This window comes from Mustela nivalis, assembly GCF_964662115.1.
Source record: "Mustela nivalis genome assembly, chromosome: X".
Taxonomy (NCBI): Eukaryota; Metazoa; Chordata; class Mammalia; order Carnivora; family Mustelidae; genus Mustela; species Mustela nivalis.
In genome coordinates this window covers 80,737,038-80,764,654 of record NC_139040.1, presented here as the reverse complement: position 1 = coordinate 80,764,654, position 27,617 = coordinate 80,737,038, and positions in this window count along the sequence as shown.

Genomic DNA, 27,617 nt, shown 5'->3' with positions numbered 1-27,617 from the left:
ACCTGTCATCTTGTCATTATGTAGCACTATGTAGCATTTAAAAAATGTATACTCTTCACTATGAAGTCTTTTAGAAATCTAAAATATGACTTTCTATGGTTTGTGTTTCCATATTCCTTTATTGCCAGTTTGAACAAATCCACATGCTTTGATTCAAAGGTAATAAATTCCTCTTATTTGGAAAAATGATGTTTTTTTTGTTCTCTCACCCTTAGCAGGTGGTTTCATTTTAGCACACTTCAGAGTTATAATTTCATGCTTATTAAAAACATTTATTATGATCTACATAGATGAATGAAACTTTTATTTTATTAAATTATTGGCCAAAAAATCTGTAATTTTTAAAAATGTATTTCCTTTGAAGGGTTATTTTAGAGCATTCAGAGAGGATCTAGGAGTGTGGTATTATGCAATTTTTAAGTAGGTATGAAATGGTTATTTATATGATTGTTTCTTTAAGACTTATGTATATTGTCCATATATGCTATAAAATATTTTGAAAGTAAATTTAAGGTATGTTTTTCATAGTTTATTTTTTGGAAAAAAATATAGAAATGACTTATGAAATTCAGTATACTCTCAACATTAATTTTTTTTTAATGTACCAATTGTCTACTGAACCTATTATATGGCAGATATTACTTCAGGCTACACTGGTAAATGAAATACTTGGCTTTGTAGAACTTTTATTTTAAAGGGTGAGACAATTAAAAGCTATAAACCTTAACAGAAATTGCATAGGGTATTCAAAAATGATGAGTACAATGGGGAAAAAGAAAAATTAGATCAGGGTGAGAAAAATCAAGGTTGCTAGGCAGGGGATGGGGAGTTAAGAATTTTAATAGGAAGATCAGGGTAGTTACAATGAAGCTGACAATTGAACAAAGGTATGGAAAGGTGATGCAATTGCCCAGAACTATCAGCAATAAGGTCACTCCAGACAAAGGAATTGGCTATCTTGAAGGCCATAAGGTTGGATCGTGCCTGGCATATCTGAGGAATAGCAAGGAGGCCACTGTGAGGGACTGAAGAGTAGCAGGGAAAGAGGTCACAGAGGTTAAATGAGTGGCTAGATCATGTAAAAGCTTAGAAGTCATTGTAAAACTCTGGCTTTTATATTTGGAAATTTACTGTGTGATAGAATTTCTGCTAATAACTGAGAGTTCAAATGTCCATAAAATTTCAAGGATTCTTATTCTAGTAAGACAGAATAAAGTAAAAGAGTTCATATTTTCACATGGTGTAACAAGTGCTCAGAGATCCGAGTGTAGGAAGCTATAGGAGCACAGAAGAAGGCACTAAAATCACACCAATATATTTGATGACTGTGACTATAAATTTGTATTTTCTAGATTTTTTATAGTCATGGAATCACACAGTATATACTATTCATTGCCTGGCTTTTCTTTTCTCAGCATCATTACTTTTATAATCTCCAATTGTTAATAGTTCATTTTGATGTTGAATAGAAATCTCTTTGATGAATAGATCATAATTTGTCTTTGCTCTCTTGATGGACATTGATGAACATTTCCACTGTTTTCAATTCTTAAAACTAAAGCTGCTATGAAATTCATATACAAGTCCTTGTATGAACATAGGGTTTGTTCTCTTGGTTAAATGCCTAGAAGTAAAATGGCTATTTTTGTAACTACAACATATTTTGCATTTAAAAAATTTTTCAAACTATTTTTCAAAGTGGTGGTATCATGATATATGCCAACAACAGTTTAGATTTTTTGTTGCTTCTCAATCTAGCTCAGACGAAGTACAATTAGCCTTTATAATTTTAGCCATTCTAATAGATATGTAAGCATGTCTCATTATGATTTTAATTTGTATTTCTTTAATGTCTAAATGTTGAGAAATTTGTCATGTGCTTATAAGCCATCCATATCCTTTTGGTGACATGTCTCTTCAATAATTTTCTTCACATGTAAAATTGGATACTCTGTTTGATTATTAGTAAAGTTTTTTATTTTTATTCATATTTTAACAATCAGAGTTGATGTCCATTATCACATATATAATTTGCAAAGCCCTTCTCCATCTTTACGGTTTCTCAATGGAGCTTTGATAGTTGTGTCTTTCAAGAAATATGCTACTTCTTTCCTGGTACACGGAGGTATGACTAGAACATTATCAATGTTGACCTTTGCAAAGGAAATCATGGCTTAAGATATATGTAGTCTACGGTTGTTGGGAGTGTTCTGAAATATCAAGCATATCTAATTAGTTGATAATTTTGTTCAAGTCTTACATATCTTACCAATTTGATGACCATTTGTCTATATAATCTTAAAATAAAGGTGTTGAAATTTTTTTCCATTTTTCTTCTAAGGTAGAAGTTATGATTTTTGTTCTTAGTTTTTCCCTATATATCCCCAAATCTCTTATTAAGTATTAAAAGTCAAGAATTATTATACTCCCTGATGAATTCATCCTTTACTCTTCTGTAATTTTGACTTGATCTTTATGTCTGATAATGAAATTTGCTTTAAAATCACTTTTCATTATCTTGATATAACCACCAAAGTTATAGTGTGATTAGTGTTAATATAGCATAGTGTTTTTTTAATTTATAAAGCACTTCTATATTTAATTCTGAAAAAAAAAACCAGCATTTTAACTCTGGAAGCATCTTTCTAAATTATCTTTTTTTTTTTTTTAATGAAGCAGTAGCAATTTTTGTTAAGGGACCTAAACTGAAAGTAGGTTTAGAAATTTATTTATTTATTTATTTATTTAGTAAAATATTTTATTTTGTTTATTGACAGCAAGAGAGAGAGGGAGAGAGAGAGAGAGAGGAAGCGCACAAGTGGGAGGAATCATGTGCAAAGGGAGAGGAAGAAGCAAGCTCCTTAGGGTTCAAGTAGTCCCATGCAGGGCTGGATCCCTGTACACTGGAATCATGACCTCAGCAAAAGTCAAACATCTGCTTAAACAACTAAGTCATCCAGGCACCCCTAGAAAATTAAAAAAAAAAAACCTTTTAAAAACATTTTGTTTCTTTCTTTTTTTAAAATTTTTTATTTATTTGAAAGACAGCGAGACAGGAAGAGGAACTCTAAGCAGGGCAGAGGGAAAAGGAGAAGCAGGTTTCCCACTGAGCAGAGAGCCTGATGTGGGGCTCCATCCCAGGACGCTGGGATCATGACCTGAAAAGAAGGGACACAGATGGAGGAAGCCACCCAGACACCTCTTTTCTTTGTTTTTAATATATGGCAACTGATGCTTCCCTGCCACGAGGAGCATATTACCCATTGATTAAATATTTGATAACAACCTATTTAAAGAGGTGTGTAAATATATACTTACTCAGATTTATACACTTTGTGTTTTCTTCATAGTTTGGGGCTGGACCCCATGGTCACAACACTGCTTCCAGTCTTTGCCTTCCCATCTTTTGATACCAGGTATTGGGTCAGCAATGCAAATTAGTATCAAAATTAATAAACCCTTTGCACCATATCTCTGGAGCAGGGGTTGCTCTTAGCCAAGGCCCAGAGCAGTTGACCTCCCCTCGCTAGTGCTCTAGCCCCAAGGACTAGGTCCCTGCCACCAGAACTCAGTCTTACATGTTATGCTAAGCAGACAAAACCAAAACAGGAAAGCTCCGACAGCTTTCACTGGCATGCCTCATCTCCCACTCTCTCGACGTCCAGGCAGTACCAGATGCCAGGGAGGGGTCTTGGTCCAACATATGGGAGGGAAGGAAGTAGCCACGAGCAAGTACCTGCCTCTCTGTGCCTTTCTTTCCTGAGCAGGTTGTAAGGAGGAGGAAGAGGAAGGGGAAGAGAGGTGAACTTCAAGGGGTGAAGGCCTCAGGTAGGCAGCTGGCACCTTCCAGTAGGAAAGGGACAAAGGAGAAGGCAGTGAGTCTTGCAGGGAGGGTGGGGGGTAAGGGTTACAGCTTATGACGGAATATGGACAGGAGTAATAGGGATACTAGACATTTGAGTCCACCATTGGCAAGCTGGGCTGGGTGTCAGGGCAGATAGGCCTCCCTGGGCAACGGCACATGAGAGAAGGTGGAATTCTTCTCTGAGGAGCAGGTGGAGCTTCTCTGAGGAGCAGGTTGGGAAAGCATAGACAGTATTGTTCCAGGGCCAAGGACAGGTCTGGGTACTCCTGGTTGGAGGTCAAGGCCACAGTATGATCCAGGTCTTCTACCAGCAGCTTGAAGGTACCACATGCCAGCCACCCCTCATTATTGTGTATAACTCTCTGGTGCAATTATTGGCTTATCCATCAAATGACTCCTTCAGCAGCGTGAAAACCACCTCCACAGGCACTCAAGGACATGGTAGGCTTCCAGAGAGAAGATTTTGCACAGGATCACCCCAAAAGACCAGAAGTCAGTCTGGTGCATGTCAATCTGGTCAAACGTGACCTTAGGGGCCATCCACTTCACAGGCAGTCCACTGTTGGTTGTCTTTTTATAGTAACTGATGTGGTGATATCTCCGGCAAGGCTGAAGTCTGAGATCTTCATCATGTTGTCCTTTGTCACCAGCAATTCCCTGGTGGCCAGGTCTTGGTGTATGCACTTCTTGGAGGCAAGGTACTCCATGCCTCAGGCTACCTGATATCACAGGATACCAGGTCTTTGGAGGAGAGTTGCTCTGCTGCATTGTGGCTGATATTGTAACAGTACTCCAGGTCAGGAGGCCTATGAGCCTGCAGGTACTCCTGTATGTTGTCTTTGGAGGCATATTCCGTGAGAGTGTACAAAGGAACGTCCTGTGTGCAGGACCCAGCAGGTTGTTGGTGTCCTTGTGCTGGCCAATCATCTTCATCATCTCCATTTCTGAGATTAGGTTTGACAGGTCTTTATCTGTTGCATCTGACTTCAACATCTTCACAGACACTTTAGTCAAATGGTTGGATTTGTCTTTGTCCAGGCCAATGGCCTCCTCCAACACCACCTGCCCAAAGTAGGCCTGTCTTAGGGGTCTGCCTAAACTGCCTACAACCAGCCTGCCTCAAGGCAGTTATGAACTCTAGGTTATCCTCAAAAACATTAAACCACAAGCTAAAAATTCTTTCACTAGGTCTCTGTCGCAGGTCTAATTTTCTTATCTTTCATCATTTATCTTTTTCCTAATTCTTATTTTCAGTATAGTTTATTTTGCTTCCAGGTGTTTTCCCTGGTTTCTGTATGCTGTTTCATAGGGAAGAATTATCCTGTCATAAAATTATTTCATGAACATTCATTACATCTCTCAGTTTAAATGGGTTCTTTTATGGTATTGATTCATTTGAGTTTTTTCAAAATGGGAAGAATGTTCAAAATGGTGTTTTCCTCAAGGTTCAGAGTATGTCTTAGCCTCATCTTTACTCTTTTTGAAATTCACTTTTCAAATTCTTGTCCCTCTTTTTATCTTTTTAAATTAAAATGTTTTATTTTTACTATTCTTTTATTTGAGTATAGTTGATATTCAGTGTTACATTGGTTTCAGGTTTTCAATATCTCCATACATTATTCTATGATCACTACAAATATAGCCACCATCTGTCACCATATAACACTATTATAATATCATTGACTATATTCTCTACACTGTCCCATATCTCTTTTTAAAATCTATGATTTTTATGTTTTCTGTTATTCCAATTTTCGACCATCATATTACTTGTATACTTTAACAAAATATGCCTGATTACACACTCTTTGCTGAAAACCATAGCATTTGATTTATAGTAGTCTTCTTCTTCTTCTTTTTTTTGAATTAACATATAATGTATAATTAGTCCCAGGGGTACAGGTCTGTGATTCGCCAGGTTTACACAGTTCACAGCACTCACCACAGCACATACCCTCCTCAATGTTCATAACTCCACCACCCTCTCCCAACAATCCCCAACCCCTGTCAACTCTCAGTTTGTTTTGTGAGATTAAGAGTCTCTTTTGGTGTCTCCCTCCCGATCCCATCTTGTTTCATTTACTCTTTTCCTGTCCCCCAATCCCCCCACATTGCACTTCCATTTCCTCATATCAGGGAGATCATATGATAGTGTCTTTCTCTGGTTGACTTATTTTGCTAAGCATAATACCCTCTAGTTCCATCCATGTCATCGCAAATGGCAAGATTTCATTTCTTTTGATGGCTGCATAGTATTCCATCGTGCATATATATATGTATATATATATATACATATATATGTATATATATGTATACCATTCATTTGTTGATGGACATCTAGGTTCTTTCCATAGTTTGGCTATTCTGTATATTGCTGCTATAAACATTTGGTGCACGTGCCTCTTTGGATCATATAGTAGTCTTCTTTATCTCTATCAGAACCCCAGGAAGCTTTATTTATATATTTACTCACTTAAACAGATGATCCAACACAACGTTTTTTGATGTTCAAATGTATTATAATGTCTTACCGCTTAACACTATTCTTACTGTTCTCTTTCACTGTCTGACTAAATCCTCATCATCACTATGCCATTTAATCATAAAGAACATTTGAACTCAGAGTTCTCTCCATATCAGGGAATGAAGACTCCACCCTTCTGTTTGTGCAGGTAAAATAAATGTTGATATTGTCTGTCCTGCACATACTCCATCCTGTTCACCAGAATATTCACCATCAAAATATATACAAAATAAAAACCATACCTCACAACTTCTATTACCACCCAGCATGCTAAAAACACCATCATATGTTCCTGAATTATTGACTTGATTGATTTATAACCCCACTTCCACACATACTGCACTCCTTTCTCCCTGCAAATTTATTTTGGTAGAGCAACGTAACCTAAAAATCAAGTCAGATGATTTTATTCTGCTGTTGAAAGTCTTTTGGTATCTTCCACTTTCATATTAAATAAAAACTGAAGGCGTTTCAGTGTACTAGAAGGTCATACATCAATACGTTCTTCCTCTCTCCACCACTATGAACTCCTCATTGGCCTCCATGCTTTTCCTCAAAAGAAACAGACCAGCTGTTCACACAAAGTCTATATACTTACTTGCTCTGCCTAGAGCAATCTTTTCCTTTAATATTTGTATAACACCCTCCTTCACTTCTTGGGTCTTTGTGCAAATAACATCTCATAAATGAGATATAACCAACCAACACAAAATAAAATTAACTTTCATCCCAGCATTCTCTAATGGCTTTTACCTTTCTTGTATTTCTTTGTAACACTTATCACCATCAACCATGCATCATTATTCTATTACTGGTTTATATTCTTATTGGAGACAGATAGAGAGAGAATTGGGAGGGAGCGCAGAAGAAGAAGTAAACACCCCACTGCCTAGAAAGCCTGCTGTGGTGTTACATCCCAGGACGCTGAGATCATGACCCAAGCCAAAGGCAGTCACTCAATGGACTGAGCCACCGAGGTGCCCCTCTATTATTGGTTTATTTCACTATTATATTTCAAAAGAATGTAAGCTCTTTGTGATCAGGTATTTTATATGTTTGATTAATTGAAGTATTCTCAGAAAGGTAGCTGGCAGATTGTAAGGAATCACTAAACTGTATTTTGTTGTTATTATTGGGCTCCTTTATGGGCTTTACTCTTACGCTAGACGTCTATCCTTTAGATGTAAGCAATAGAAATAGATCCCTGCTCCCTGTTCCAATGAGTAAAAAGCCTGTATTAAGTGGATATTTTAAAAGCTCAATGAATGGCTTAATAGCTGTATATAGGGGGAAAGGGAACATATTTTCCACGCTTTAGAAATGGAGTTCTTTTATAGAGTTCTTGTACAAGCCTACACTATTGAACGATAATGGGCAGTTGTACATTCCAATTATACAAACACTTTGGTAATTTATATCCTTTTTTTTTGTAATTCATGACTGGATCTTTTAATTCCTTAGGAGCATTATAGCATTTCAACTTTTCATGTTCAATAAACTTATTGGGGTTGCTACCTTTTTTGTTCAAATGGAGAAATAGTCATGATTTAATCTAAATAAAGTGTTATTGATTGGGTTGTTTTCTAGGAATGAGTCGCACATGCTCGTTTAAAAGTTTTGTTAAATTCCCAAGTCTGTCACCGATAAAAGCCTTTTGTAGATTAGTAACTTGATCCAAACAGAAAAGTTATGTAACACTCAATTGTTATACTATCTTTGTTTCCATCATGCATTGTAATAACACCCATCTTAACTCTTTTTAAGACAAGTCATCGCCAGATGGCTTTCTGGCATTGATTGCATGATATGACATCTAGTATAACTAAAAGATTTTGGTTTTAGTAGCATATAAATCAATTTAGAAAAATATATGTATTTGAATATAAGGTAAAGTTTTAAATTATTTCGGAATAGTAAACTAAATTTTTTTTGTAAATTTTTATTTTCTAAAATTTCATTGAGCTCTTTTGCAATAAGAAACAAGTTACAAAAAATTAAGGTTTATTTACCCCAATTCAAAATTATTAGTAATATAATCATAGAGGTTGAAGTATTTAAAATATTGAACCCAAAATATTTTATTAGGTAAATTCGTGAATGCTGAGCATTCACTGTTAAAATATACTAATCCTATTGATAGACTGGTAGAAGCCTAAGATCAAATATTTATTAAATATTTATATCCATATCTTTTCATGCTTGGTAATTCATTTCTTTGCATGTACTACACTTTAGTTGACCTTTCACCTATGGAAGGATATCTTGGTTGCTTCCAAGCTTTTTTCAGTAATGAATAAAACTACTATAGACATCTTTGTGGGTATAGATTTCATCTTCTTTGGATAAATACCAAGTACTGCTACTGCTGAATCATCTGGCAAGAATATGTTTAGTTTTGTAAGAAACTGCCAAGTTGTTTTCCATCCTTTATTCTCAATAGGCATGGAAGAACGTTTCTGTTGCTCCACATCCTCACCAACATTTTGTGTTTTGTTTCAGTGTTCTGGATTCTGGGTATGTACTGGTGTCTCTTTTTGTTTTAATTTGCATTTTCCTGATGACATATGATGTAAGCATCTTTTTATATGCTTATTTGCCATCTGTAATATTTTCTTTTGTGAGGTATCTGCTAAGGTCTTTGGCTCATTTTTAATCAGGATTTTCCCCCATTGTTGAGTTGTGTATTTTAGATTAACAGTCCTTTGCCAGATGTGTATTTTGCAAATTTTTTCTCATAGTCTGTGCTTTGCCTTTTCATTCTCTTGGCATTGTGTTTCACAGAGTAGACATTTTTAAATTCAGTGCTTGTGCTTTTGTAGCTAAAGTTATTTCCAAAACCAAGGTCATTTAAATTTTCTTCTATATTACCTTCTACATGTTTCATGTTTAGGTTTATAATCCAATCTGAGTTAATTTTTGTGAAGAAGGTATGATATCTGTCTGGATTTATTTTATTTTATTATTTTATTTTATTTTTATTTTATACTTTTACATTTAGCTTCAACCTTACTCCAGAACCATTTGTTTAACAGATTGTATTTTGCTCTCTTGTATTGCTTTTGCTTTTATATTAAATATAAAATATAATTGATAATATATATTCCGTTCCTTTAATCTAGTCTTTCTGTGGTATTACAATATCTTGCTTACAATTATCGTTAGGGTATACTTTTTTTTTTAAGATTTTATTTATTTATTTGACAGAGAGAGAGAGATCACAAATAGGCAGAGAGACAGACAGAGAGAGAGATGAGGAGAAGCAGGCTCCCTGCTGAGCAGAGAGCCCAATGTGGGACTCGATCCCAGGCCCCTGGGATCCTGACCTGAGCCGAAGGTAGAGGCTTAACCCACTGAGCCACCCAGGCGCCCCATCGTTATGGTAAACTTTGAAGGCAGTCCTCAGTCTTTGTTCTCCTTCAACACTATGTTGACTATTGTGAGTCTTTGCCTCTCCATATCAACTTTTAAATAAGTTTGTTAATATTAAAAAAAAAACTCTTGCTGGAATGCATTAATTGTATAGATAAACTTGGAAACCAGTGACATCTTGAGCTTAGCAGGAGATAGACCATGGACATCAGTTGTCACAGTGGTGCCTCTGGCAGAACCTATTGCAAATCCCTAGGCAAAATGAGACCTCAAGGACCTGAGAGAATGTGTAAGAAGTACTTGATACATACCTTGGGTATGGTTTATTGAAGTGTCCATCTGTCTGAAAGCTGGGGAATCTAGATAAGGGAGGGAAAATTAGTTATGATAAAACATATCAACAAACATCAATAAATTTTGTAAAACTAATTGTCATGGCTCATATACAATATGACCAACAAAGGGACCATCAAAAGGAAAGCATCCGTTATGTTTATTGTGAAATTTTTTATTCTAAATAAAGCAATGAGAGGGGAAGACACAATGAGAAAATTACCATTTTATAAATGGTAAACTTCTTACAAAATGGAATAGGGGCACCTGGGTGGCTCAGTTGTTTGGGCTGCTGCCTTTGGCTCGGGTCATGATCTCAGGGTCCTGGGATCGAGCCCTGCATGGGGCTCTCTGCTCCGCAGGAAGCCTGCTTCTCTCTCTCTCTCTCTGCCTGCCTCTCTGCCTACTTGTGATCTCTGTCTGTCAAATAAATAAATAAAATTTTTAAAAAAAGAAAGAAAAGTAAAACATTAAAAAATAAAATTTTAATTTAAAAAAATTATGTAATTTTTTAAAAAGCTTAAAAATAGCAGAACCATTTTTCTTATAACTGGAAAATACATTGTATATATATCTATGATAAATACTTGTCAGGTGCCTGGGTGGCTCAGTGGGTTAAGCCGCTGCCTTCAGCTCAGGTCATGATCTCAGGGTCCTGGGAGCCCCACATCAGGCTCTCTGCTCATGAGGGAGCCTGCTATCTCCTCTCTATCTCTGCCTGCATCTCTGCCTACTTGTAATCTCTCTCTGTCAAATAAATAAATAAAATCTTAAAAAAAAATATCTTGTCATGGGGGCGCCTGGGTGGCTCAGTGGGTTAAAGCCTCTGCCTTCGGCTCAAGTCAGGATCCCACGTTCCTTGGATCCAGTCCCACATCGGGCCCTCAGCTCAGAAGGGAGCGTGCTTCCTCCTCTCTCTCTGCCTGACCCTGCCTACTTGTGATCTCTGTCAAATAAATAAAATCTTTTATAAAAAAAATTTTAAAAATAACTTGTCATGTCTGGAATCAGGAGCATATGGAAAAAAATAATATCTGAGGACAATACTTCTGCCATGTTTTGTGCCTTGTTAATATTTTTAAACAGTCAGGCAACTTTTAGCTTTATTGAAATACCTGCTAAGATACCAACAGTGCCTTTTGGAGCCCTATGACTATAAAAATTAATTGCAAATATTCAAAATGTTTACTATGGTGTCACTATTTAGGGCCACCACCAAGCATGTTTCAGAAGTAAGCATAACTGTTACTCTTCTGTAAGGCAAAAGGGCATGCTTTCAGGAGTTCCATCTGCTGTACTAGGAGGTGAATCAAGTAATGATTTTTGTCTGTAAAATAATTCACTTTTCAATCTAACATTCCTCATTCCACATTATAATAATAAAAACTAGGAGGAGACTAAAATAAACAACTACAACTACAACAACCAGCTTTCCTTCAGTGGAAAAGTAAATAGAACCTTATGAGTAGCCTGAAATTTTTTTAAAATATTTTTAAGATAAGCGTTTTTGTTAGAAAACCATATATTTTATATTACTAAGAAATAACAGGCAAAGTTTTATTAACTTCTAAAAAGCCTAGTTACTTCTATTTATCTATTAACTCATCTCTTTATGAAGTAGAACATGATCACACCTATTGTATCTACCCAAGTTTGTATGCTTTGGTTATTTTACGTTTGCTATTTCCTTGCTTAATTTTTACAATATTTGATACATGATAGTATCTTTAAATCCATCTATGGTTTCAGAGAATTTGTTTGAACTTCATCAAAATGTACCATACTTTTTGCACTGTCCTTGTTTTACTTCTCTATTAACTTTCCAAGATTTATTCAATTTAGAGTGTGTAGCTATCAGTTATTTTTATTCCTCCATAATGCTATGTTTACAAATTTGTATTTATCTGTACTTTTAAAAATATCTTAATTATATACCATTTCTCATCTCACGTAACACTCACGTTACTTCTACACTTATCAGATATTATGTAACTGAAAACCACAACTCAGCAACAATATAGCACCATTTTTCAAAATTAAATGGCTTACCAGAATTCTTTAATTCTATCCTTTATTTGTATTAGATGTATTTATTTGTATTCTGGTATTTGGCATTGTTCATATGGAGGAAAGCTTATAAGTTGATATTCCATAAATAGAAGGATTTATTATGATTGATTAATTATTTTCATTTAGAATGCATAGAATATGGTTGATTTAATATTTCTTTCTTACTCTCTGCCTGGAACAGAGTGCTATCTATGTAATAGCCACTAAAATATTAAGTTAATTACCTGGACTTTAAACTTCATATAAATAGGATTAACATACAGAACTCTTCTCAGATTGGGACACCTGGGTGGCTCAGTCAGTTAAACACCTGAGCCTTTAGCTCAGGTCATGATCTTAGGGTCCTGGGACTCAGTTCTGCCACAGATTCCCTGCTCAGCTGGGAGTTTGGGTCTCCCTCACTCTGCTGCTCCCCCTGCTTGTGCTCTCTCTCACTCACAAATAAATAAAATTTAAAAAATGAATTCTTCTCAGATAGCTAATATACAATATCGTCTTTGTATTCATCAAATATAAAGTGCCATATATTAATGAAATTCAGACTACTTCAAATTCATTTTTTAACCAGTAAGAAAGTACTGGGAACAAGCCAAAAATGTCTTTAATGAATTAAAGAAATAGATTGATTTTCAATATCTTAATGTTTCTAAAATAAATTGCAAGATTTTTATACTAGATATCAGTGTAAATATTCATTATAGAATGATATTCTAAAAATAAGCCTTAGAAAACTACTTGACACATATGATGACAATAACGAGTTTGACAAAAGTCAGTTTCGGTAAAACTTACAACACCAACCACCTGAAACTCTTGTTCTATAATTTCATTATTTTAATTTACAAAAATACAAAAGTAATATATCAGAGTAAGTCTATTGATAGCTTTGAAGGTATGCTCTGGTTGTGCACTGTTTACTATTTAAAGGGGATTCAAATATGTGATGCTTATGGTGTGACTCTATTAAAATTCAACAAGTTCAGAAGCATACGAGGAATAGAATAAAGACAAAAGATGACCCTTCATTATCCTAAAGATAGACAATGGTATATATGTGCTAGTTGGGGAGAGAATCCAGTCAGTAGATGGAGGATGTGGTAGTGAAAAAAAAAAGACACAAAGTTTTGGTTGACCGTTTAGCACTATATTTAACAAAGTGAAATTGTGTGTTAACAGCTTTGAATAAAATCCAAAAAATATTTTCAATTCATTGAAGATTATTTAGGAAAAATTTGAAGAATACAGCTTGATAGGGATTCCAATAAAAGATTCATAAGCAATACAAGTTTCAGAATTTTTGTATATTTTCCCTAAAAAGCCATTTGATTTAAATTAAAAAGAATTCTATTTACCTGTCACTTAATTAAGAGGAAATTATTTGGTTTTGTAAGAAGTCAATAAAATAAATGAACATATCTCTAGAAAACAGATATGCACACTAAGTTAAAAATAATAGTGCTTAAGCTGTTCAGCAAACATTTGTAAAATTCCTTGCCATCAGCTAGCTCTGGAGTTCTGCTAGGTGAGTAAGGCCATGTATGTTACTGCTCAGAGTACTGACGCAAAGCAATTGTCCCCTTCATCTCCATTTTTTGCCATTGATATGTCATGCTATGTTGTTTAGAGATATATAAATGGCCCTACATGAAGGCCTTGTTTTGTGTGTATATGGGTGACTGTGATTTAACTTTCAAATCAGATGGCTCCTGATTTACAATGATTCAACTTATGATATATTTGGCAATGATGTGCAAGTGAAAGTGATTCAGTAGAAACTGTACTTTGAATTTTGAATTTGGGTCTTTATAAAAAGGGCCAGTGACATGTGGTATGGTGCCGTCTTGTGATGCTGGGCAGGGGCAGTGAGCCACAGCTCCCAGTCAGCTAGAAGATTACAGGGGTGAACACCTGATATTCTTACAACCATTCTATATATAACCATTCTTCTTTTTTTAGTGTAATATTTAATAAATTGCATGTGATATTTGATACTTTGTTATAAAATAGGCTTTGTTTAAGATGATTTTGCCTAAATGCAGGCAAATTAAGTTTAAATAAGCTTAAGGTAAGCTATGATATTTGATAGTTTAGGGGTATTAAATGCATTTTCAGTTTTTTATGTGTGTCTCTGGACATAGCCCCCCTGTAAGCTGAAGAACATCTCTATATGTATATGTAGCCTTGGTATGGTTTACATATTATTGGCATGAAACATCTAGAACAGTACGTGTGCCATATAATTATCTACAACATCAAACAAGTTTCTTGAAAACTTGTGCCAAAGGGGTTATGTCTTTAAGGATTCTTATTTCAGAAAGGTTCTCTCAAACGTAAGATTGTTCAGAAGTTAAGTGAAAATCTGACCAAACTCAACATTTTTCCATTTTCCCTAGTGAGCAAAGATAGCTAAAATCTATCTGCCATTTTCAACACTGTACTCAACGACTGTAATTCTAATTTAAGAACAGATTATTTATATCAAAACCACATGTTGGCCTAATCTTACACAATATTCATAAATCTCACTCAGAGCCTTGGACCCTTTTATTTGTTGAGTCTATATGATACTACGGACATTCATCTTTTCTGACCTCATAGCTTCATGTTTGTCTATACTTTTAAAAATACATGCATCAGTTCCATTGTAAAATGTCTGGGTTATAAAATGTGCTATGCTATCAAAATGGTACTAAGAACATACAAATGACCTGCTGTAATGAACTGGACCAGATTGCCAGATATCACATTTCATACCAGAAAGATTCAGTGTTAAGTTTTAAAATGGCCAGCTATACTTCGACTGAATTATAACTCATTTAACTTCTTTCTTTGTGTACAGTATTATACATTAGTCAGTACTATAGTAAATAAGTACTTTGGACAGATGTAAATATGCTGTAATAAAAAATGTTTTTCTTCTTTCTTTTAGTCCTTTTTACTTGTAAGACTATCCACAAATACTATGCCTCCCCCAAAATGATTTGCAATCCAAATTTTTCTCTAAATGAATTTATAGCACAGAAAAAAATATATATATACACTTACAGTAGACATGTTCAAAAATAGTTACACAACAGCTGGGCCCTAAATGTAAGCAGTATAGTTGTTTTGTTTTGTTTTGTTTTCTTTAAAAAAAAAAGAGAGGTTATGTGAAATATTGGAATTTTATTTCGAGGCCTAGTATTTCAAGACAGTTAACTACACTTACAGTGTCAACAGCCTCTTGTTGGCAGTATGATTTTATTGGCTCCATGGAATAACAGCAAGAATTTACTATTGTTTCTTTCTTTTATGACACACACAGAAAAACAAATTGACACATTTGCTCAAGACCAACCAGAATCATTTTAACCTATCAAAATTGATGGGAGGCCTTCACTGCCAAAGTCACTGCTGGGTTTTCACAATTCATTGCAGACAATCTGCTACTCCCATTATGATAAAGGAGAGAAGAGTCATAATCAGGGAAGAAAGCTAGATTAAAATACTTGTAATTATCATTGAATTATTTAGCCTGCTATAGGATTATTATTATTAGTGTCATTTGATAATTTTCTCTCATTTTATTAAACACAACTGTGAGTAATTACCCTACCTAATATTTCTCTGTATTGGCTGACAAGCTAGCAAACATTCATGAAAATATCCATTAGCCACACATATAAAATGCTGCATTATGATGCTGTTGAATCAGAACATACCACTACCTGATCCTGTAGCTCTTTGAGGATTTGCAAATCAATTAATTCTATGTTTATTGGCTTCTTCCCATACAATTAGAAAATTTATAATAGAGTCCATGAACATTATTAGTTTTACCATTTTAAACCAGCAATCACACTTTGATTTTTACAACAAAACCAGAAATATAAACACACACATTTGGATCAGTTTTCTGTTAGTCTGTCTGGACTTCAAAATCCTATTCCTCAAGATAATGCACACCAAAGTTCTGGATTAAACAAGAAATTAGATGGCACCTGAACACTTGGTTTAATATTCTCCAAAGGACTATGCAACTTATTTCTCACATTATGACATTGCTTTACATAGATCCACACTTTTATAATGTTAGTATTTTTAATAATCAATAAAGTCAATTAATCATGATTAAAAATCAAACATAAAAATTTCTACTTTTTGCTTTTGCCCCCTCCATTTAGAACTTATTTATAGCCTGATAATTCAAAGGTCCCTATGTTTATGAAAATCTGGACAGAAATAGCTCTAAGATCCCATTTAGAACTTGATATTAATCTAAGTCTTTTGGCTCCATTTATCCTGAGAGCAAAGAGTAGGACAAAGGATTTGAGTACTGTTAGTTTATCTGGGAGATTATCCAAGGTAGAAAAGAATGGGAAAGTGATACAGTGAAGAAGCAACTTTGTCAAAGAGGTACATTGTTGATATAATTGTTGTGGATAGAAAATGAAGGCTTGCTTTTACTGAAAGGTCCTGAGAAACTGCTTTACGTTGTCCTCATGAAGACCTGAAAACTGACAATTTTATCTATGGTTCTTATTTCCACTTCACTGAGAGCTGTCCTCAGAGGACATTGACTCTCTTACACTTTTGGGTTGTGTTGGACACATTCTAAAATGAGAGAGAGAACATGAGATGCTATCAGTGTTAAGTAACTGCAATTCCCATGGAACTATCCACCACAGGTTTGGCTATAATCAGGTGTTGGGCCTTGATATCAAAGGGATTTGAGGCAGTATCATTTTAGGTTAATCATTATATCTGAAATTTCCAAAAACTTCAACTGATGAAACTTTGATTATAAATCTATAAATATAACAATAAATCTACAGTATTCAAATTATTTTCACAGACAAAGCATCAATTGATTAATATTTAAATGTTACAAAATACTGAACTGAAAGAATTTGGTCATATAACAACGTGTAAGAAGTAGAACTTAGGTCTAAGTTAGAACTCAGGATGCATTGGAGAATCAGTTAAGAAATTGAATGGAGGGACGCCTGGGTGGCTCAGTGGGATAAGCCACTGTTTTCGGCTCAGGTCATGATCCTAGGGTCCTGGGATCGAGACACAAATCGGGTTTTCTCTCTGCCTGCCTCTCTGCCTGCTTGTCTTCTGTCTCTGTCAAATAAAAAAATAAAATCTTAAAAAAAAGAAATTGAATGGATGCCTGACTATCTTATAGGTTTGCTAAAAATCAGTGACTTTGTGTTCACGTGTGGCTATGTAGGAATTTTTAAATCTCTCTAAGAAGTTATTAAATTTGATTATATAATGGCAGTAAAGGATGGGGAAAAGCAAAGTACAAACCCCATTAAGACAAAGGCACTGAGTATGAGAAAAGAGTAATAGATAAGAAGAATCAATGCATTTGAGGAAAGTGGGAATTGAAATACACAATGATTGTTGCCTTTTTTAGATGGAGAAAAAAAACTAGCTTGCAAGAAGGAAATAACAGAAGACATGTTGTGATGTGAGACAGAATCCTAGAAAAGGCAGTAACGTGGAATGAAGGAGTAGGGAGAGCATATCAGGTAATTTGGATAGGAAGGAGTTAGGAGGTAATTGCTTGATAAATTTTATATGGCCCACTTAAATGCATAGATTTCTCTTCCTTAATTTATATGGAGAACAGGGTGTCCTTTCTCTTCACTTTCAGTCACCAGAGGTGTACTCTTTCAGACTGAAAACCTGAAAAGCTCAGGACTCAGTTGCTTAAGCACAGCTGAGAGGACATATTTCAATTAAGATTTACATTTTGCTGTATGTAGTAGACTTTCAAAAGTGGTTTAACCATATTTTTTCATTTAACAAGAAGACTACAGAGAGTGTTTTCTGGTGTTGGTTCAGAGTCTTCAGAAAGTCAAGTGAACTATCTTAGAGGTTTTCATGGCTTTTTATTCACAGTTGCAAAAATTGCTGTTGGAGTTCTCACTGTTAAGCCCAAATTTCTGGCAGAAAGATAGAGGTAAAAGAGCATGATAGCTTGTACGACTGATACTTTGTCATATGGTTACAATATAACTAGAAAAGAGACAATAAAATATTTGATGTTGTTTTAAGTTTCCTTGTTGTCAATCCCTCAGTGCTTTCTGATATTAAAGGAAAAAGTAGATGGATATTGACCTGGCAACTATCAACACCTGTCAGTCTCTCTTGGATAAACAATTTCTCTATAATCTCTTCTTCCCAGTAAAAAAAAATAAAATATATTCATATCCTACACTGTGCCATCTCAAGTTACTGCACCAAGATAAAATTACAATGATTTTCAGTTGTTCCAAATGGACAGAATACCCTTCCTAATGATATCATGTCTTATAAGATAGATAATTGGCTTGCTACCAATATACCCAGATGTGACTGTGGAGAGACAGGAAAAAAATAATAATATTTATTTATTCCTTGGGTTGACCCTGTTTTCACAGATGCATTACTATTAGAAAAGGTTTGTTTGGGACATTGGCATGAATTTACTTAATGGGTCTGTATGTAATTGGGTTGGAGGAAATTTGTAATTTCTACAAAAAGTATTAGAATTCAATCTTATTCTCTTTTGTTAATTTTTACATGTTAAAAAAGCCAACGTTTTTGTCTAGCAGACAGGATCTTAAATCCTAACAAAACTCAATTTTTTTCTTTTTTTTTAAGTTTGAGAGCCTCATCTTTTCTCATGCTGCTTTAAATACAACTCAAAAAAAAAAGGAGCTAAGTGGGGCAGTAAGAACAGACTTTTATTTTTTTTTTATTTATCTGATTTTTAATTAAAAAATTAAAGATTGTATTTATTTATTTGAGAGAGAGAGCATGAGTGGGGCAGGGGGAGGTAGCTGCAAAGAGAGACTGAGAAGTATACTCCCTAATGAGCAGGAAGCCCGATATGGAGCTCGATCCCAGGATCCTGACGGAGATCATGACCAGAGACAAAGGCATATATATACATGTGCAAAATCCCTTTCATTCTGGGAAACAATACTTTACAAGAGATGTTTGAAAAAGTACTGTGGAATCAACTTTAATTGGAGAAACAAAAATTTAATTGACTTTTGTAAAGCTACAGGGATCCAAATGATGGGAATCCCAACCCGTTTAGGTTGTGGGCCACAGAGTATTCTTCTCTGTAATATTTTATTTTCTTCCATGTCTACTAAATCCAGTCCAAGGTCACTGATCTCTTTTTAGATAGTGCACCTGTTTCTCCATGGGGTTGTTTCTGCGAGTTGCAGGTATGGCACCTGATGGCAAGCCCAAGTCTGCCCTTGGGACAGGTGGCCAAGGAGATGCTTTCCCCTTGGGACCAGAGGCACAGGACAGGCCTGCTTTCTGCCTAGACTCCTTCTTCAGAGTGGAGCACGTGCCTCTGCCCTAGTCGTCCCCTCATGTCTCCTTAGCAGCCAGGCTTCCATCTTTCAGCACAGGGAGCGGGTGACACTTGTCTTGCCACCAGCCTGCTGTTCGTGCCACGTCAGGCTATCCTGCTTCCCGAGCGTTTCCCGACCCCAAGGCCAATGGCTACTTCTCTTCTCTGGGGGCGGCGTGCTGCGACTTCCCCACACTTGGCTTCTCTCTCAGGCAGAGGGGATGTAGGGCAAAGAGTATTTCACTCCATGCGGGTATCTTCCACGAAGCCGCGGAGACTAGCTCAGGCAAACAGCAGCAGCATCCCCAAACCCAACTCAGATTTCCCAAGGAACGCTGTGCTTTCCCAGGGGAGATGCCCTGGCCAAGAGGCTTCCACGGTATGCGGGTTTCTCCCACCGCGAGTCTGGATCAGGCAAGCAGCAGCAGCCCGCAGAACATTTCTCAGCGAATGCTGTGCTTTCGCAGAGGCTTTGGCTTGGACCTAACAGCACTTCGGTGCTGCTTCCTCAGCAAGGCTTCAGTCGCGTCAGGGAAGAAGAGCTGCGGGAGAGCTGGTGCCTCTTGGGCCTTGCTTTCCTGGGCTCCATGTTCGCATCCTGTGTTCACCCTGCCAGACCGAACTAAGCAGACACAGCCACAACCCTGCAGTAGCGTGCGTAGCCTAGGTTGGCACTCTATGCACACTACCATCTTCCAGTGTAGGCAACGCTTGGCCTTTTACTCTGCCGCTCAGGCGGACTCCCGGACTAGGCCAGTGCTTTGCTCACAGGAAAAGAGAGGTGACAGGATCCCTGCACACCGCCCGTGCACTGAATAGGGAGCTTTGTGGGACTTCCCCACTTCTTCCCCTTAAACCCCGTACCTCCTCCAAGCTTCCACATCCTGGAGGAAGAGGGCATCTGACTCCCCGTTATTTCAGGGAGCTCTTTCTGCGAGTTCAGCGTAGGCGCCTGGTGGCTAGCGCCTCTCTGCCCCAGGGACAGGTGGCCAGGGAGCTGCTGTCTCCTTGGTCCCAGAGGCTCAGGACTGGCATGCTTTCTGCCCAGACTCCTTCCTAAGAGTGGAGCACGCGCCCTGCCCTACTCATCCCCTCCTCTCTCCGTAGCAGCCAGGTTTCCCTCTCAATGCACATAGAGCGGGTGACACTTGTATTGCTACCGGCCGCTGTGCCTGCCAGGGCTGGCTCTCTTGCTTCGCAAACGTTTCCAGACCAGAAAGCCAACGGCTCCTGCTCTTCTCCCTGGGAAGCGTACTGCACCTTCCACACTCATGCTCCTGGGGAGAGCAGTGAAAGACGTGTCGCTTTCCTTATGGCTCTTCCCACAGTACCCATCACGCTTCTATCTCAGGCAGAAGGGATGCTCTGGCAAAGAGGATTTCGCTCCATGCGGGTATCTTCCACCATGCTGCGGAGACTCGCTCAGGCATTCAGCTGCAGCATCATACACATCCGATTCTGATTTCCCAACGAATGCTGTGCTTTCGCGTAGGAGATGCGAGGGCAAAGAGGCTTTCGCTGTATGCGGGTTGTTCCACCCGCGAGCCTGGGCACAGGCAAGCAGCAGAAGAGCCCGCAGAACCGATTCCGATTTCCCAGCGACTGCTATGCTTTCCAGAGTTTTTCAGCTTGGCGCGAAATGCACTTCGCTGCTGCTTCCTCAGCAAGGATTTCGTCGTTCGCTGTGTTGCGCCAGGGAAACAGAGCCCCGGGAGAGCTGTGCCTTTTGGGCCTTGCTTTCCCGGGCTCCAAGTTCTCGCCCGGGGTTCACCTTGCTAAGCCGAACTAAGCAGACACAGTCACAACCCTGCAGCAACGTGCATGGCCTAGGATGGGACTCTATGCACACTACCTTCTCCCGGTGTAAGCAACGCTTGGCCTTTAGCAGTGGACCTCAGGTGGACTCGCGGACTAGGTCAGTGCCTTCCTCACAGGAGAGGAGAGGCGACAGGATCCCTGAACACCCGCAGCTTTTCATCCCTGACGCGACTGAAGCCTTGCTGAGGAAGCAGCGGCGAATTCCTGTTCGCTCCAAGCCAAAGCATCTGCGAAAGCACAGCATGCGCTGAGAAATGTTCTGCAGGTTGCTGCTGATTGCCTGAGCCCAGTCACGCGGTGGGAGAAACGCATACAGCGAAAGCCTCTTTGCCTTCTCATCTGCCCTGGGAAAGCACAGCATTCGTTGGGAAATCTGAGTTGGGTTTGGGGATGCGGTGGAAGATACCCGCATGGAGCGAAATACTCTTTGCCCTAGCATCCCTTCTGCCTGAGAGAGAAGCGTGGTTGCACACGTCCGTCACCGCTCACCCCAGGAGAAAGTGTGTGGAAGGCACAGCACGCCACCACCGGAGAAGAGAAAGAGCCATTGGCCTTGGGGCCGGGAAACGCTCGGGAAGCCGGATAGCCTGCCGTGGCACGAACAGCAGGCCGGTGGCAAGACAAGTGTCCCAGGCTCCCTGTGCGGAGAGGTGGAAGCTCCTGCCAAGTAGACATGAGGGGACGACTAGGGCAGGGGTGCGTGATCCCCTCTGAAGAAGCGGTCTGGGCAGAACGCAGGCCTTTCCTGTGCCTTTGGTCCCAAGGGCACAGCATCTCCTTGGTCACTTGTCCAAGGCCAGACTTGGGCTTGCCACCAGGTGCCATACCCGGAACGCACATAAACAACCCCATGGAGAATCGGGCAGTCAGATGCCGTCTTCCACCAAGATGTGGCAGCGATGTGGGTGGCAGGGGGTGTGCCGGGGAAGGAGTGGAGACTGTCCCCCAATTTCCCCATCCCAGTGCACGGGTCGTATGCAGGGATCCTGTCGCCTCCTCTCTCCTGTGGTGAAGGCACTGGCCTAGACCCCGAGTCTGCCTGAGCGCCAGAGCAAAAGGCAAAGCCTTGCCTATCCCAGGAGATGGTAATAGGCATAGAGTGCCATGCTAGGCCAGGCACGCTGCTGAAGGGTTGTGACTGTGTCTGCTTAGTTCGGCTTAACAAAGTAAACCCAGGGCGCGAACTTGGATCCCGTGAACGCAATACCCAAGAGGCACCACCCCTCCCGACGCTCTTCTTCCCTGCCGCGACAGAGCAAATGACCAACGCCTTGCTGAGGAAGCAGCAGCGAAGCTCGGTTCGCGCCAAACTGAAAACCTCTGCAAAAGCATAGCAGTCGCTGGGAAATCAGAATCGGTTCTGCGGGCTCTTCTGCTGCTTGCCTGAGCCCAGTCTCGCGGGTGGAGAAACCCGCATACAGCGAAAGCCTCTTTGCCCAGGCATCTCTTCTGGAAAAGCACAGCATTCGTTGGGAAATCAGCATCGGATGTTCGGATGCTGCAGCTGAATGCCTGAGCTAGTCTCCGCAGCATTGTGGAAGTCACCCGCATGGAGCGAAATCCTCTTTGCCCTAGCACCCCTCTGCCTGAGAGAGAAGCGCGTTTGCGCCTGTGGAAAGAGCCTTAAGGAAAGGGACACGTCTTTAACTGCGCTCCCCAGGAGCATGTCTATGGAAGGTGCAGCACGCTGCCCAGGAAGAAGAGCAGGACCCATTGGCCTTCTGGTCTGGAAACGGTTGCGAAGTAGGAGAGTAGGCCCTGGCAGGCACAGCGGCCGGTGGCAATACAAATGTCACCTGCTCCTTGTACAGAGAGATCGAAGCCTGGCTGCTACGGAGAGAGGAGGGAATGAGTAGGGCAGAGCGCGTGCTCAACGCTTAGGAAGAAGTCTGGGCAGAAAGCATGCCTGACCTGAGACTCTGGGCGCAAGGAGAGAGGAGCTCCTTGGCCTCCTGTCCCTGGTGCAGAATTGCGCTAGCCACCAGGCGCCTACGCTGAACTCGCAGAAACAGCTCCCTGAAATAACGGGGAGTGCGATGCCATCTTCCTCCAGGATGTGGAAGCTTGGAGGAGGCGCGGGGTTTAAGGGGAAGGGGTTGGACAGTGCCCCAAAGGTCCCTATTCAGTGCACGGGCGGTGTGCAGTGATCCTGTCACCTCTCCAAGTCAGGCCTTGGACAGGTGACCAAGGAGATGTTGTGCCCTTGGGACCAAAGGCACCGGAAAGGCCTGCCTTCTGCGCAGACTGCTTCCTCAGCGGGTAGTACGCACCCCTGCCCTAGTTGTCCCCTCATGTCAACATGGCAGGAGATTCCACCTCTCCGCACAGGGAGCCTGGGACACTTGTCTTGCCACCGGCCTGCTGTTCGTGCCACGGCACGCTCTCCTGCTTCCCGAGCGTTTCCTGACCCCAAGGCCAACGGCTCTTTCTCTTCTCCGGTGGTGGCGTGCTGTGCCTTCCACACACTTGCTCCTGGGGAGAGCGGTGACGGACGTTTGCAACCACGTTTATCTCTCAGGCAGTAGGGATGCTAGGGCAGAGTATTTCGCTCCATGCGGTTATCTTCCACCGCATCCCCAAACCCAACTCAGATTTCCCAACGAATGCTGTGCTTTCCCAGGGCAGATGAGAAGGCAAAGAGGCTTTCGCTGTATGCGTGTTTCTCCCACCGCGTGACTGGGCTCAGGCAATCAGCAGCAACCCGCAGAACATTTCTCAGCGAATGCTGTGCTTTCGCAGATGCTTTGGCTTGGAGCGAACAGGAATTCGCCGCTGCTTCCTCAGCAAGGCTTCAGTCGCGTCAGGGATGAAAAGCTGCGGAAGAGCTGGTGCCTCCTGGGCCTTGCTTTCCCAGGCTCTGTGTTGGCGTCCTGGGTTCACCCTGCCAGGCCGAAATAAGTAGACACAGCCACAACCCTGCAGTAGCGTGTGGAGCCTAGGATGGCACCCTATGTACACTACCATTTCCCAGTGTAGGCATCGCTTGGCCTTTTACTCTGGCGCTCAGGCGGACTCGCAGACTAGGCCAGTGCTTTCCCACAGGAAAGGAGAGGTGACAAGATCCCTGCACACCGCCCGTGCACTGAATAGGGAGCTTTGTGGGACTGTCTCCACCCCTTCCCCTTAAACCCCGTGCCTCCTCCAAGCTTCCACATCCTGGAGGAAGACTTCATCTGACTTCCCGTTATTTCGGGGAGCTGTTTCTGCGAGTTCAGCGTAGGCGCCTGGTGGCTAGCGCCTCTCTGCCCCAGGGACAGGTGGCCAGGGAGCTGCTGTCTCCTTGATCTTAGAGGCTCAGGACTGGCATGCTTTCTGTCCAGACTCCTTCCTAAGAGTGGAGCACGCACCCTGCCCTACTCATCCCCTCCTCTCTCCGTAGCAGCCAGGTTTCCCTCTCAATGCACATAGAGCGGGTGACACTTGTATTGCCACCCGCCGCTGTGCCTGCCAGGGCTGGCTCTCCTGCTTCCCAACCATTTCCAGACCAGAAGGCCAACGGCTCCTGCTCTTCTCCCTGGGCAGCGTACTGCACCTTCATCACTCATGCTCCTGGGGAGAGCAGTGAAAGACGTGTCCCTTTCCTTATGGCTCTTCCCACAGACCCAACGTCGCTTCTATCTCAAGCAGAGGGGATGCTCTGGCAAAGAGGATTTCGCTCCATGCGGGTATCTTCCACCATGCTGCGGAGACTCGCTCAGGCATTCAGCTGCAGCATCACACACATCCGATTCTGATTTCCCAACGAATGCTGTGCTTTCGCATAGGAGTTGCTCCGGCAAAGAGATTTCGCCGTATGCGGTTTGTTCCACCCGCGAGACTGGGCACAGGCAAGCAGCAGAAGAGCCCGCAGAACCGATTCCGATTTCCCAGCGACTGCTTTGCTTTCCAGAGTTTTTCAGCTTGGCGCGAAATGCACTTCGCTGCTGCTTCCTCAGCAAGGCTTTCGTCGTTCGCTTTGTTGTGGCAGGGAAACAGAGCCCCGGGAGAGCTGGTGCCTTTTGGGCCTTGCTTTCCCGGGCTCCAAGTTCTCGCCCGGGGTTCACCTTTCTATGCCGAACTAAGCAGATACAGTCACAACCCTGCAGCAACGTGCATGGCCTAGGATGAGACTCTATGCACACTACCTTCTCCCGGTGCAAGCAACGCTTGGCCTTTGGCAGTGGACCTCAGGTGGACTCGCAGACTAGGTCAGTGCCTTCCTCACAGGAGAGGAGAGGCGACAGGATCCCTGAACACCGCCCGTTACTAAATGGGGAGCATTCGGGGATTGTTGCCACTCCTTTCCCGGCACACCCCCAGCCACCGACAAGGCTGTCACATCTTGGAGGAAGATGGCATCTGACTGCCCATTTCTCGAGGGAGCTGTTTCTGCGAGTTCAGGGTAAGGTGCCTGGTAGCAAGCCCAAGTCTGCCCTACGGACATTTTTCCAAGGAGATGCTGTGCCCTTGGGACCAGACGCACAGGATAGACCTGCCTTCTGCCCAGACTCCTTCCTCAGAGTGGAGCACGCGTCCCTGCCCTAGTCGTCCCCTCATGTCTCCTTAGCAGCCAGGCTTCCTCTCTCCGCACAGGGAGAGGGTGACATTTGTCTTGCCACCGGCCTGCTGTTCCTGCCAGGGCAGGCTCTCCTGCTTACCGAGCGTTTCCTGACCCCAAGGTAAATGACTCCTTCTCTTCTCTGGGGGTGGCCTGCTGCGCCTTTGCCACACTTGCTCCTGGGGAGCGCGCTGCCCGGGGAGAAGAGCAGGAGCCATTGGCTTTCTGGTCTGGAAATGTTTGCGAAGCAAGAGAGCCGGCCCTGGCAGGCACAGCGGCCGGTAGCAATACAAGTGTCACCCGCTCCCAGTGCAGAGATACAGAAGCCTGGTTGCTAAGGAGACAGGAGGGGATGAGTAAGGCAGGGCGCGTGCTCCACTCTTAGGAAGGAGTCTGGGCAGAAAGCATGCCTGTCCTGAGCCTCTGAGCCCAAGGAGATAGCAGCTCCTTGGCCACCTGTCCCTGGGGCAGTCTTGTGCTTGCCATCAGGTGCCATACCTGCAACTCGCAGAAACAACCCCATGGAGAAACGGGTGCACTATCTAAAAAGAGATCAGTGAACTTGGACTGGAGTTAGTAGACATGGAAGAAAATAAAATATTACAGAAAAGAATACTCTGTGGTCCACAACCTAAACGGGCTGGGATTCCCATCATTTGGATCCCTATAGCTTTACAAAAGTCCATTAAATTTTTGTTTCTCCAATTAAAGTTGATTCCACAGTACTTTTTCAAACATCTCTTGTAAAGTATTGTTTCCCAGAATGAAAGGGATTTTGCACATGTATATATATGCCTTTGTCTCTGGTCATGATCTCCGTCAGGATCCTGGGATCGAGCTCCATATCGGGCTTCCTGCTCATTAGGGAGTATACTTCTCAGTCTCTCTTTGCAGCTACCTCCCCCTACCCCACTCATGCTCTCTCTCTCAAATAAATAAATACAATCTTTATTTTTTAAATAAAAATCAGATAAATAAAATAAAATAAAAAGTCTGTTCTTACTGCCCCACTTAGCTCCTTTTTTTTTTTGAGTTGTATTTAAAGCAGCATGGGAGAAGATGAGGCTCTCAAACTTAAAAAAAAAGAAAAAAATTGAGTTTTGTTAGGATTTAAGATCTTGTCTGCTAGACAAAAACGTTGGCTTCTTAAACATGTAAAAATTAACAAAAGAGAATAAGATAGATTTCTAATAATTTTTGTAGAAATACAAATTTCCTCCTACACAATTACATACAGACCCATTAAGTAAATTCATTCCAATGTCCCAAACCAAGCTTTTCTAATAGTAATGCATCTGTGAAAACAGGGTCAACCCAAGGAATAAATAAATATTATTATTTTTTTCCTGTCTCTCCACAGTCACATCTGGGTATATTGGTAGCAAGCCAATTATCTATCTTATAAGACATGATATCATTAGGAAGGGTATTCTGTCCATTTGGAACAACTGAAAATCATTGTAATTTTATCTTGGTGCAGTAACTTGAGATGGCACAGTGTAGGATATGAATATATTTTATTTTTTTTTACTGGGAAGAAGAGATTATAGAGAAATTGTTTATCCAAGAGAGACTGACAGGTGTTGATAGTTGCCAGGTCAATATCCATCTACTTTTTCCTTTAATATCAGAAAGCACTGAGGGATTGACAACAAGGAAACTTAAAACAACATCAAATATTTTATTGTCTCTTTTCTAGTTATATTGTAACCATATGACAAAGTATCAGTCGTACAAGCTATCATGCTCTTTTACC